General features: G+C 37.0%; 1 pseudogene; it reads right to left on the bottom strand.

Moving 5' to 3' along the window:
* Positions 1-3679: 3679 nt before the first annotated feature.
* On the bottom strand, positions 3680-6310 carry LOC144254331 (interferon alpha-2-like; annotated as a pseudogene).
* Positions 6311-13867: the final 7557 nt, after the last annotated feature.

Genomic DNA, 13867 nt, shown 5'->3' with positions numbered 1-13867 from the left:
ACTGCCAGATTCACCACTTCCTCACCTGGTTTCCAAGACTTTCCACTGTATAATAAATTAACATCTGGATATGATCAGAAGATGGTTCCAGAGATGTTTCAGTTTAAGTTGAAAATACAGAGCCAAATATTGCAATTCTTGTACAAGGAGCATGACATGGGAAAGAATTTAAAGTAAAGTGACATAAAAGAGGTAAACAACATTAAAAATAATTAAAGAATGAACAGGGAAATAATGTTGAAAGATGTTTTCAAGTCAGAGTGCTATGAGAGAGAGAGAGAGAGAGAGAGAGAGAGAGAGAGAGAGAGAGAGAGAGAGAAACAGAGAAATGAGGAGAAAGGAAGCCTACAGGTGAATACAGAAATTGCAATTTTTTTTTTTTGCCTCTCCTAAACTGGGTCTCCAACACGTGAAACAGAAAGAAAGAAGACAAAGACAAAAATCATTTTAATATAATTTTGAGTTTCCCAGCCCCCCCCCATCTGGAGAAGAATCTAAAGTTTGGGTCTGTCATCTGAGCTATGGTTTGAGTGATCCCTCCTCACTCCAAGCCCCTTTCGGCTAGAAGAGCAATTCACAGGCAATTCCTGATCATCCTCTTAAGTAACCACATTATTCAAACTTCTTTAAGCTTCCCAAAGTCTTCCCCAATGGATACTTCCACAGGCTGTCAGTTGGCCATTTGCATTTTTTGAAATCCCTTTCCATTTGTCTTGTTGTGTCTTACTCCTAAATCAAGTCGGAGCAAATCTTCCAAGTCATTATTCAAAGAGACACTAAGAATTTTCTCTTGTCTAGGCTTGGTGGTACATAACTTCAAACAACATTAAAAATGAGGCTAAGGAAGGAGGAGATGACAAGTTCAAGACCAGCCTCAGCAACTTAGTGAGGCCCTAAACAACTTGGTAAATTATAAGTTGTCTCAAAATAAAAAAATTAAAAGGACTCAATTTGGGGCTCCATGGTAAAGCACCCTGGGTTCAATCCCTCCTTCCAAAAACAGAATTTTCTCTTCACTATAAAGTCATGCTAGATGATCTACTATGAATAAATTGCAAAACTAGCCACTTAGATTGTTCTTGATTTTCCTATAGTTCCGTATCCAATAGGTATGCAGTCCTGCCTCCTAACATCATACACCAAAGGGACTGAAGGTCCAGGAGGCTCTGGAAGGCTGAGCAGGCTAGAGGGAAGGGTAGCACTCTGACCCTTTCTCCCACACACTTCTTATTTGCCAAAAAGACACTATCTGCATGGGGACAGGAGTCTTTTCCCTCTCTGAGATGGAAAATTAAGGAAATGGACTCTTCCAGTATTGGGGTCACTTCCTCACAGGAGAACAGCCTATTTTAGCTCTTGGAGAAAAGCTTCTTTCCAGGACACAGAATTGTGCATAGAACAGAAGTTTGATTGCCAGACTTGGACTTTCTCCATCCATCTTGGCCAAGTAGGTGCTGTCTTCTTCTGTCATTATTTTAAGAGCTTCCAAAGTGAAATGAATCATACTTTCTCTTTCTTTTTTGTCACAGTTACTGTTACATCATTATAATGACTATACTCCTTTATTCTAAAAGTATTAACTAGGAGGAACTAAAACTTCTCTTGGAAGTTTCTGGCAAACCTAAAACTTTCATACAATCATTGCTTTCAGTTGATGGCTGCATACAATTGTAGAGAAAATTTATAGTCAGAAACCATAATAGAACAGGAAGCAGATGTATACTGGGGGAAGTTAATGGAAAATGAAGGAGGATATCACAGTAGGTTTTTGTCTTTGTTTTGTTGTTTTGGTTTTGCTTGCTTTCTTGTTTTATACCAGGAATTCAACCCAGGGACACTTAACCACTGAGCCACATCCCAGCTCTTTTACTTTTTGATTTTGAGGCAGTGTATCACTAAGTTGCTTAGGGCCTCGCTAGGTTGCTGAGGATGGCTTTGAACTTGCCATCCTCCTGCCTCAGGCTGGAGAGCCTCTGGGGTTACAGGCATGCACCACCACACCAGGCCACACTGGAGATTTCTGAATCAGAGAAGGAAGAAACAATTATGATATGACAGTGACAGGATAGGATCCATGGAAGTAAGGAGAAAGGGAGTCTGTCCCAGTACTCACAATCCACAAATGAAATGTTTATAAACACATGTACATATATGTATATTATGATGATATTTTAAAATAATTGTATACTATGTACTGTTTATTATTCATAAACACACACACACACACACACACACACGCACACATGAATAAAAAGCTGTGATCTGCAGCATGGATGGAACTGGAGATCATCATGAAAAGTACAATGACTCAGGACAGGAAGACAAGCACCGCAGGATGTTACATGTGAAATAGAGAGAAGCTGATATCATAGGAGCTGAGAGTGGAATCCTGCTTACCGGAGGCCTGAGAGAGTGGAAGGTAGGAGAAGATGGAAAAGGCTGATCAACAGTTGCCACAATACAAGTGGAAAGGGGCAAGAAGCTGGTGGGCAAATGCAGGACATGGCGAATGTACAGAGCACGAACCTCCTGGGCATTTGAAAAAGCTGGAGGGAGGGATCTTGAGATGTTCACAACAGGGACATGATAAATATTCAAGAAGATGAGTGTGTTTAACCTGATTAAAACATTGCACCAGACATAATATGGTATCCCACTAAAATGTACAACTTTTGTATCTTTATGTACTACCTGTTGTGAGTATTAAAAGCATCACTTCAGGGGAAAATAGATGGGACTGGCATAATTAGTGAGAGATGAAGAATATGTAAACAGGAACCCCATTGGAGTAGGTGGAGAGATGAGTTAGAGAAATCCCGTTACCTTTTCCCTCAACTGGGGTATGATTTTCATGCTTCTCTTTAATAATATCCACATTTTGTTGATTTTCTGTTAACCTCATCTTGCCTAAAAGTATCACAGCTAAGCTGATGGGAAAATGCAAAGATAATGATGTGAATGAAAGGAAATCAACATAGAAAATAGCATTTATTTAGAACTAAAGTTTTAATTGCTATTTACAATAAAAGGGAAGAAAAAGAAAAGAAATATTTACACAACTGCTAGGCACACTGATGCATGCCTGTAATCTCAGGCACTCAGGAGGCTGAAGCAGGAGAATCACAAGTTCAAAGCCATCCTCAGCAAAAGCAAGGTATTAAGCAACTCAGTGAGACCCTGTCTCTAAACAAATAGGACTGGGGATGTTGCTAAAAGTGGCCGAGTAGTGGCTGAGTGCCCCTGATTTAAACCCCCAGTACCAAAAAAAAAAAAAAGGAAACATTTACCCAACCCCTCATCCACCTGCAAGAATTTAATTTAAAAATTGAAGAAGTTACAAATGAAGAATGCAAATTAAATTGATTAAATATAAAGAAAATGATTTATTAATCATACTTTAAAGGTATACATAATAATACATAAACAAAATTAATTAAATTTTATAAATAGTTAAATAAATAAATATTTAAATAAATAAATAGATAACATCTGCAGCGATGTAAGGGACTAGTGCCTGTAGATTTGAAAGCAATATTGCCTAAACTGCTGAAAACATCTGACAGATTGCTTGAATTCTTGTCACAGTTACAGCAAGAATGAGTCTTTGAAGTGGCAGAACTTGTGGGAGTGTGGTAAGGTGTGTTCATTAGTGAGAAGCATTTCTCTGCTGGACCAGGTCTCATTCGATGCTCCTTAGTCTTCCATACAAGTTGGCTGATGAAGAGAAGGATTTCATGATTTCTGCTCTGACCACCTCCCAGGCACAAGGCAGGTATTTCTTCTCCTTCAGGTAGATGGTGATCCTGTGGAAGTATTTCCTCACAGCCCTCAAGGGAGTCTCTTCTACATGTGCCTGCTTGGACCCACAGGCTTTCAGGTCATCCAGATGCTGATAGAGACCAGTGAGGAAGGTGTCCAGGAGGGTCTTGTCCCATGCAGCAAAGGCCTCCTGAGTGCTGAGGAGGTTGAAGACCTGCTGGGTCATCTCATGGAGGATAGTAACAGTTTGAGTCTTCTGCACCTGCTCACCCTCCAACTGCTCCTGGGGGAAGGCAAAGTCCTTTCTGTAGTTCAGGCAGGAGAAAGTGGGAATTCTCCTCATTTTTTGTAGGAGTGTCAGGGCCCCCTCCTCATTTTTCTCAGGAGTTTCAAGAGCCAGTTTGTATATTTAAGGCAGCTCACAGCCCAGAGAGCAGGTGTTCTTGCAGCTGAGCACCACCAGGGCCAGCGGGAAAGCCAAAGGCAAGGCAATTGGGGATCGTGCAGATGCTTCTTGGCTGCTTGAGATTGGTGATCTTGCACCTTTGCCTCTAGGTTCTCTGAAGCCCTTGACTTGTTCTTATGTCTTAAATAGTAACTAATATGCTTTCGATTTTCTGAATGTCATCAGTACTTTCTACTTCTGTTTTTGCTTTCCTTTATGCATTCACTACCTATGCTTAGAGCAAAGTTTCCCAATCATTATTTTTTTCATTATTGATTCCCCTTCCCTGTCCCCAGACCCTTTTTAAGAAGTATTTTCTCAGTTGAAACTCCTATTTTTTATTGGGGATTAGGGATACTGGGGATTGAACCCTGAGGCACTTTTACACTGAGTCACATCCCCAGACCTTTTTATTTTTATTTTGAGACAGGACCTTTTAAGTTGCTATGGTTTCCTTTAGTTTCTGAGGCTGTCCTCAAACTTGAGATCCTCTTGTCTCTGTCTGGGGAAGTCACTGGGATTAAAGGTGTGCACATTCATGCTTAGCCCATTAAATTTTAATAACAGATATACTGTGTATGTATTTATATACCCAATGGTTATGTCTACTTTGTAAGTAAAAGTGTTAAACTTAAACACTATATTCAATACAGAGTTTAAAATGTCTGAAACAAACTCAGTTAAAAATTAGGCTGAAAAGCTATTGGCATTGAACTTAACTGTCCAAATAAATTTACTTAGTGACTTTAATAAGACTAACTTACTTATAGAAATCATATGTATCAAATCCTTGTTTGATAAAAACTTGTCCTGTTTTGAACATTAACCTGACTTTGAAAAGCAACTTAAGTGAATCTTTCACAGAGTCATTGATAATAGGAAACTTAATGAATGCCATCTTTTCTCATGACGTTCAATTTTGTGGAATGACACTTTGGAAGAGAATCATTTTTCTAAAGTGCATACTTCAAGGAAATGTTTTTTTTTTTTTACTACTTAAATTAATTTAGTACACACAGTGTAAAAATGAAGACTGGACTTTCAAAGAACTTGTCTTCTTTTTCCACAAGTTATCAAGCTATGATGCCTTATCCACCATCTTTGCATGTAGGTATCACATATGCATAAACTCACACCAAGTGCATATGGGTGGAAATGATCTTTTCCAGCTTGGTTTTGGTCTGTGAAGTCACCTCATGTGATTCACCACACTTTTCCCCTTTCCAGTGCAGTGGAATATATTCCAGTACCGCAGTAACACTTTGGAATTACTTCTTGAACTTGGGCAAAGCCACCAATGGGATGACACTCAAGTCCTTGAATCACTGTTGGAAATGGTCCAATCACATTGTCATTTGACTGGAATTCCTACACCCAGCTCTTTTATGAAAGCAATGTAACTTTGTATTATGATCTAGTTACTGATAGTTCTTGCTTATGTGTTAAGAAACTAGCATCAACTTAACTGATGAATGTTGTTCAAAAATACCATCTTGAGGAATCTTTACTTTGAAAAAAAAAAAAATTTCAAACTTTGGAAACTGCATATTTTCCTCAAGAATTTCAACAGAAAACACAAATTTAAAAATCATAACATTATTTATTTAAGAAAATAAACCATGTGTTTCTTTCAAAAAGTTTTTGGTCAATTTTAAACGCCTCACGCACAACAGATTTTTAAAATAATCTCATTATTTTGGCTTTATATATTTTTCATCTGTTGCAAAATTGAGGCGAGATAGTGTTTAGGGGCTCATAAAACACTTGTGTAATTGTTTAGAGGGAGCGGTAAGTATAAATTTTCTTTTTATTTGTTGACTTGACTTTGATGATTGCTAATGAGGGTAAAGGACAATTCAGTTTCCCCGCAGACAACCTCCTAGGCACAGACGTTGTATTTCTTTCCCTTCAGATAGCAAGTGATTCTCTGGAAATACTTTCCGACTGCAAATCCCTAATGGAGACACAAAGCTTTTTCTATGTGTGTCAGCTTCAGTTAATCCAAATTGACATGAAGCCTAGAGAGTAGACGCTGATCCAGAAGGACCTTATCTCCGGCAGCACAGCAGCACGGCAACATTGCAGCAGGGCAGCACGGTTGACCATCCTGCTGAAGGGAAGGAACATCTGCTGGAGCATCATATGGTAGAGACAGGTGGCTTCTGTCTTCTGGATTTGGGTAATCTTCCCTGTTTTCCAAGAAAAATGAAAGTCAGCTCTGTTGGTCAGGCATTTCTGAGAGGGAGTGCTTTTCAGCCGTCTTAATCAGAAAGATTTCCTTGTTTTCCAGGTCACAGTTCAAAGGCATGCCCCAGCCAAGGGAGCAGGCAGTGTGGAAGCAGCGCATCATCACTCCTGCTATTAGCTGAAAGATCTGGACCACTCTGAGATTCAGTGATTCAGTCTGCATCTGAGGGGCCAGCGGACACTGCCACACTGTGAGTCTGCTCAAGAGGTGGCCTCAGGCTCTTCAGAAGATGAAAGAAATCACTAAAGTTTAAAAAAGCAAAGACCAAAACTTTGACCTTTTGCATAATCATTTAAGTAGAAAGTCTTTGACAAAAAGAATTTAAGCCAAAAACCCCGCAGTTGGGCTCTGCAGTTGGAGACAAGCATCCTAGCTGGTTATGTCAACTTTGAACAACAGTGAACCTCCTTATCCTTGGTGAGGTAGAAACTGCCTGAGCTTTTCTTGGTTAGCCACTACACAATTTAAACTCCTTTTTTGTGTGTGAAGAATTCGTTTTTTCAACGAGTGGAGGATGCGAGATGGTATAGGTTGTAATCACACAGATTGTGTGTTTAGGGTACTGTGTGGGCACTACGGGGAGAAGGAGAAAAGTGTAGACAGTCAAGGGGTACCGGAAGTGACCAGAATTGAGACCCTTTTAGGAGAGTTGGAGACATGGTCTTCTTTGGAGCCGGAGCAGGGAGTGTTCAGTGCCCCTCTATGGATGTTTTTAGTGTATTCCAGCACTTAAGTTTTCAATACGATGGCACTGAAGAAGTTGGAAAAGTGTGGCCTGTTATAACTCACAACATTATTTTGAGTTAAAAGCTTTTTATTTATACTAAATAAGAATTTCATATCATTTTACTTTCCTAAAGTTATAAGAGGCAAAGTCAATGATATTTCAGGATGATCATTTTTTCAATTGAGATAATGAAGTTTAATATATGATAGAAGGGTATATCATACATTTGATGTTTTATTTTGTTTATTCTTAAAATATATTAATATATCCCTATAATATACAGTATGAGTTTAAATAACATAAATTTATATAATTGAATGTATGTTATATATTACTTATATGAAATAACATGTATATTATATTTTTATGTTATAAAAACATACATTGCATTGTATATAAAATATGTATAGTATATGTTATTTATATATACATTATAAAACACTCATTTAATACATATATTTATATCATATAAGTATATATTTAATATATTATGTGTATTATATATGAATACTATATTATTTATCTAATTATGAAGCATGATATACAGTATGCTTTATATAAAATAAGCATCTAAATTATAACAACTTATGTTCATGTAATATTCAAATAGACTTATATTTTATATTTATTGATATACATTTAATAATATCAATATATATTATGTTTTATAGAAAATATATATTCATGTTATTTAATACGTATGTTAATAGCATATTTTATATAATACAAATACGTATTTCATACATTACATATTACGGGTGCTTGACTATGTGTCCTTATATAATAATCTAATAAATATATGTAATAATTTATAAGTATTTATATATGAAATACTTAGTGTATATTTATCATTTAATTTATATTGATATTATTTAATATATGTGTTAATATTCATTTATATAATATATATTTAAATTTTTATTTTAGTTGTACAGTCCAAGTTTAACCAAATTAAGCAAAGAGAATTTTCAACTGCAGCTCCAATACATTCTCAGGTGCCTACACTTTGTCTCCTTTGAAATGCAAACTCTAGGACAAGGGATTGTCTGCTGGACTGGAAGGAGCAGAGAAGTTGCCACTTTAAAGGAATGCCTGGCTCAGAGGGAGGGAGACTATAGTACATTGGTGGTCCTTTCCTGGAACCAACATCAACAAGTTGAAACTGGCTATTCTTATCAATAGCAAGATAAATGAAACAATGGCATTCCTCATGTTCAGTTAGTATCAAACCAGATTTGGTGCCTTTTAAAGATATGAGTAGAAAACAAAATCATTAAGAAAAACAAAAGGTTTATTCTCTTTATATATAAAGATAGTTAGATATTGATATACAGATATATGGAAAAATAAATATACAAAAAATATGAATACATATTAATTAATTAAGTATATATGATATACATACATCTCTATATTACATATATGAGATACATAAAATACATATTTACACTAAAAATCTATATATCTATATAAAAATGAATATATGTTCATGTAAAATATATAATGTGTTTACATTATATATATATATATGTGTGTGTGTGTGTGTGTGTGTGTGTGTGTGTGTATCTCCCATTTACAAAAGAAAAAGGGAAACACAGGGAGTCCATAAGTAACAAAACCACTGTTGCAACATAGACCAGCCTACTCAGAGTCTTCAGCTCTTACAAGCTGTATGGGGAGCGGATTTCTAGACTGATCAATGATTTCCCAGTGATCCTGTCTAAGTAATGGTAAAGTATTTTTCTTCATCTTCCATTTGACTCCTTCAGTGAATAGCCCCACTTGCTAAAGCCAAAGGTTACCTTAGTATTAAAGTAGGCCCAGTTTACTTACACATCAGTCTTATTTTCTTTTTTACATTGAGTCTTCACAGGCTTAATGATCTTTGTAAAACTCTTTGATTAGTCCAGCAATATATTCATATATCCCCCATTTAAAAAGAAAAATAGAAACACAGGGAGTCCATAAATGGCAAAAACATGTTGGATCATAGATCAACCATATTCATATATGACTGAAATCCTACTTACTCCCATCCACTTATTGAAATATATTTAAAACCTTAGGGACTAAGGCCTTAATTTTCACAGGCAAAGTGCAAGCCTGAATTGTGGTCAGGCTAGAAGCATGAGCCAAATCAGAACTATACCAGTGACCTCAGGCTCAGAGCTCAGGGAGCTGACATCTGGAAGGGCACTCTGAAGGCACTGGAAGTGTGGCCTGAGATGACTAAAGCCTCTGAGTCATCTGACTTGCCAGCTGGTGGGTGCCTGTTAGTTTTAGCCTTCTGGGTTACCTGACTGACAAGTGAAGAAAAATTATGGTGATACTAGGTAAAACACTAAGGAAGACTTTATTCAGACATATTGGGACAGGCATCAAGACTGTCACAACAGAGGAGAGAGACAGGGTCTCAATTCCCAATGCATCAAAGACAGCCTGACATTTGTAGCCAACCAGTAGAATGGGTGCAGTGAATGGAAAATTGCTAACAGAAGACATCAGGGGTGAGGGCATCTTTACCAAACCAACTTAACAGAACTCTTATAAAGGCAGGCCTCTTTACCAGATATGAAGTATGGGACACAAGACATTGGATCAGATATCAAGGGTGACCAATACCAAGAGATAGGAGATTCTCATAAACCTAAATTAGCAGGATTTTTATGACATCTGGACTAGGCAGAGCAAACACGGGGCCACAAAACTCTACTCTACCAACTGAGCTATATCCCCAGCCCAATACATGTATTTTGATGGCTAAAGAATATACTGAAGCCATGCAAGTTTTAAGGAAAATGGATCTCAAAATACTGCATGCAGTCAGGCAATTGGCCTGTCTTTGCCAAATGAACTGTAAACTTGCTGACTGGGCCCTGTCCTTAGTCTTTCTATCAACTTGCTGCATAATTTGTGCAATTGTCTTCATCTTCATAAGAAGATGAAGTACAGTTTTTCAACTTTGAAAAATCTCATTGAGCTATTGTGAGAATTCATTGAGTAAATTATATAAAGCATCAGGGGCACAGTAGTCATAGCTATGATAATTATTATCATCATAATTAACTGTGTTGATCTCATAATGAATAATCAGAAATAGTAACAAATACTACCACTTTATAATAGTAAGAACAAATAAAAATTCTTAACAGTGATGATGATAATAAATATTCATGGAACCAAAGAATCAGCTAGAAGTCAGGAACAAGAGGCAAGAGAGAGGCATTTGAAGGAGAAGAAAAAAGCACTTTGCAGAGCAAACGTGACCTTGAAGACATGATGGTGAATGAATACTTGCTAGTGTTTTTATAATTCTACAAATATATACATACTGATATTTTAAAAATGTAATCAATTTCAATAAATCAATTCCCCTTGACCACAAGAGATCATTTCCCAGTTCCTATCCCTTCCCAAGTTTTAACATCTGTTTGAAGATTGTTGACTATCTTCATAGTTTATACACATCTATAAAATATTTGTTGTGTAAGTTTTAACATATGTGATGTTATATCATAAACATCATTCAACAGTTCACTTTTAAATGTAATTTTTACCTATAAAATTTTTTTACTGCAGTACACAAGTTCAAATTTATGTATGTGAGAGAATACAATTTAATTAAATATTTGACTAAGCATATGCATATTTAGCATATGGTATCCTAACAATGCTGAAATAAATCCTTTTTCTCCATGAGACTGCACGTATGTCCATTTACCTAGAAGTAAAATTGCTTAGTCAAATTGTATATGCTGACAGCTGTCCCTTATAAGGCTCTAATAATTTCCATTCAAAACAGTGCAAAAATATATTTGTAATGCTCTATTTTTACCAATGTTTTACAGTTGATTTTTTGAATTTTCTTTTGTGTTGGTCACTATTCAGTTAGAAAAATAGAAATGGTATCAATTATGTTAATAGATTTGATATAGGAAATTGGATAAACAGATGTTTGTGATCTGAAAAAGTACTACTCCCAAGACTGGGTGGGGAAGACAATGAGAAAAATGTGGCCTGTCATGATGCACAAGCTCAAAAGAGGAACTGAGATTGTTCTGAGGACAGGAAGCCCCTTACTGAGGCTGGGATCCATGGAGCTTAGAGGAGGGAGGTTTGAGAGCTGGGACTCAGGCCTCAGGAAAGAGGGCCCTACCCAGATGTTATAGTGTCTGAATTTCCAAGGACAGGCATGAGGCATGCAGTGCAAAGTTTGAGAGGAGGCCTGTGTGTGGAAAATGCTAGAAGTTGGAGCCAACAGCTGTGATAGAAGTGACATGGATAGGAACATGGAATTTAAAGAAAGAGCTAGTTTCAGTCCCTTCATCTCGCCTTCCAGGGAGTTAGTCTCTCTCTCTCTCTCTCTCTCTCTCTCTCTCTCTCTCTCTCTCTCTCTCTCCTCTCTTTCTCTCTCTCTCTCTCTCTCTCTCTCTCTCTCTCTCTCTCTCTCTCTCTCTTTCTCTCTTCTGGGAATTGAATCTAGGGGTTCTCCATCATTGAGTTACATCCCCATCCTTTTTTATTTTTACTTTGAGACATGGTCTTGCCAAGTTGTGCAGGCTGGTCTCAAATTTGTGATCCTCTTGCCTCAGCCTCCTGAATTGCTGGGATTGCTGGTGTATGCTACCACTCTTGGTTTAGTTAACAATTCTTTTGTTTGTTTGTTTGTTTGTTACTGGGGGTTGAACTTGGGGCACTTGATCACTGAGTCACATCCCCAGCTCTATTTTGTATTTTATTAAGAGACAAGGTCTCACTGAGTTGCTTAGCTCCTTGCTATTGCTCAGGCTGGCTTAGAACTCAAGATCCTCTTACCTCAGCCTCCTGAGCCACTGGGATTATAAGTATGTGATATTGAACCCAGGTAGTTAACAATTCTTTGTTAATAATATAAAGGTATATTATTAATCCAACAATTGCAAATAGAAGAAAGATACTGGGAGTCAGTTTTCTCATTGAAAGAGGAGAATACACATAAGCAATGAGAGAAGGCTATAATACTTCATTTATTAAAAATTATTTCTAGTATATTAGCATTCTATACATTATTTATCTTAAATCTAAATACCATATATAAATTGCCTTAAGGAATTAGGTACCATAATAATCTGGTTCCCTACTTTTTCCTTTTGTCACATTTTTTTTACTATTGTCATTATACACACAATTTTGTAGTGGAGATAGACTACCACACATTCTTCTATTCTTTAGTATAACATAATTACTTGCATTTCCTCATTAACTATTTTATTGGCATTGTAGAGCATCAATTTCATGACAATCATAAACTCTGGGAGATGCACATAGAACCAAATTAAAATGAATATAATAGCCTTTGATGGAAGAGTAAACTTCTTTTCCCTAATAGCTAAAGAATAAAATAAGGTGAAAAACAAAAAATGTAAAATGGCATCTAACAATAAAAGGAAGACAATGAAGCAAGAGATTGCATGTGATGTGGGTTTAAAGCATATTTTAAAACTTAGCAGAATTCCAAAATATGAAACTTAAGCAATAATGAATATAGGATTCTGATTTGAATCTAGATTCAGTCAGGATATATGTGTGGTCTTGAGAAATTCACTAACTTCTCTCTGAATTTCCTATGTTCTCAATCATAAAATAAAGGAGAAATATATCTAGACATAATATATTAAACAAACCTTAGCAAAGTATCTTTCATAAGAGACGGCTTTCACAGAGAGATAGAAGGGGCCATTCTACCTCTATTTATGTGAGAGGACCTCTTAAGCTTCTCTATTCTTTCCTATGATCTATAGCAGAACAGTGAATTCTCCCAACCTTCTCTCAGTACTGACTGCAGAAATGTGACAGACTAAAAAATGGAATTCAGTCCTAGAGAAGAATGAAAAATAGCCACCTTTCACAGTGGAAATAACTTTGTTTTTTAATAACTTAGAAAAATGGTGATTTGTATAAATATTTGGAAGGCAGGTTACCCTCTATATTAGTCAACACTCTACCACCATAACAAATACCTGACACAGGTTACTAGTAAAGAGAGTTTATTTTGACTCGTGTAGAAAGTCATGGAGGTAGAAGTCCAGGACTGGATGACGGCATTGAATTGTCCTCTGGTGAGGGCAGTACATCAAGAGGGGAACATCTGTTAGAGCAGTGCTCACAACTCCAGTCATGGAGATTCTAAAACAAACCAAAACAGGCTGGGGGATTCCACAGTTCCCTTCAAGAGCACACCCTCAGTGATGTAAGGACCTTTCTCCAGGCCTCACCTCTTAAAATTCCACTTCCCAATTCTTCCACCCTAGGGACCATGCCTTTCTATATGGACCTTTAGAGATATTCAATATCCAAATTATAACACCTATTAAATTGAAGTTAAAGGATATAAAACTTAATTGCTGCCAGGCACTGTGGCACATGGCTATAATCCAGGCAGCTAGGAGGTAGACAGGAGGATCCTGAGTTCAAAGCTAGCCTCAGCAACTTAGTGAGGCCCTAAAGAATTTAGTGAGGACCTATTTCTAAATAAAATATAGAAGAGGACTGGGGATTTGGCTCTGTGGTTGAGTGCCCTTGGGATCAATCCTCAGCAGAAAGAAAGAACGAAAGAAAGAAAGAGAGAGAGAGAGAGAGAGGGAGGGAGGGAAGGAGGAGAAAGGAAGGAAGGAAGGAAGGAAGGAAGGAAGGAAGGAAGGAAGGAAGG

This window comes from Urocitellus parryii, chromosome 4 (genome assembly GCF_045843805.1).
Source record: "Urocitellus parryii isolate mUroPar1 chromosome 4, mUroPar1.hap1, whole genome shotgun sequence".
Taxonomy (NCBI): Eukaryota; Metazoa; Chordata; class Mammalia; order Rodentia; family Sciuridae; genus Urocitellus; species Urocitellus parryii.
Note: the sequence above shows the minus strand (reverse complement) of the source record. Positions and strands in the feature narration are given on the sequence as shown.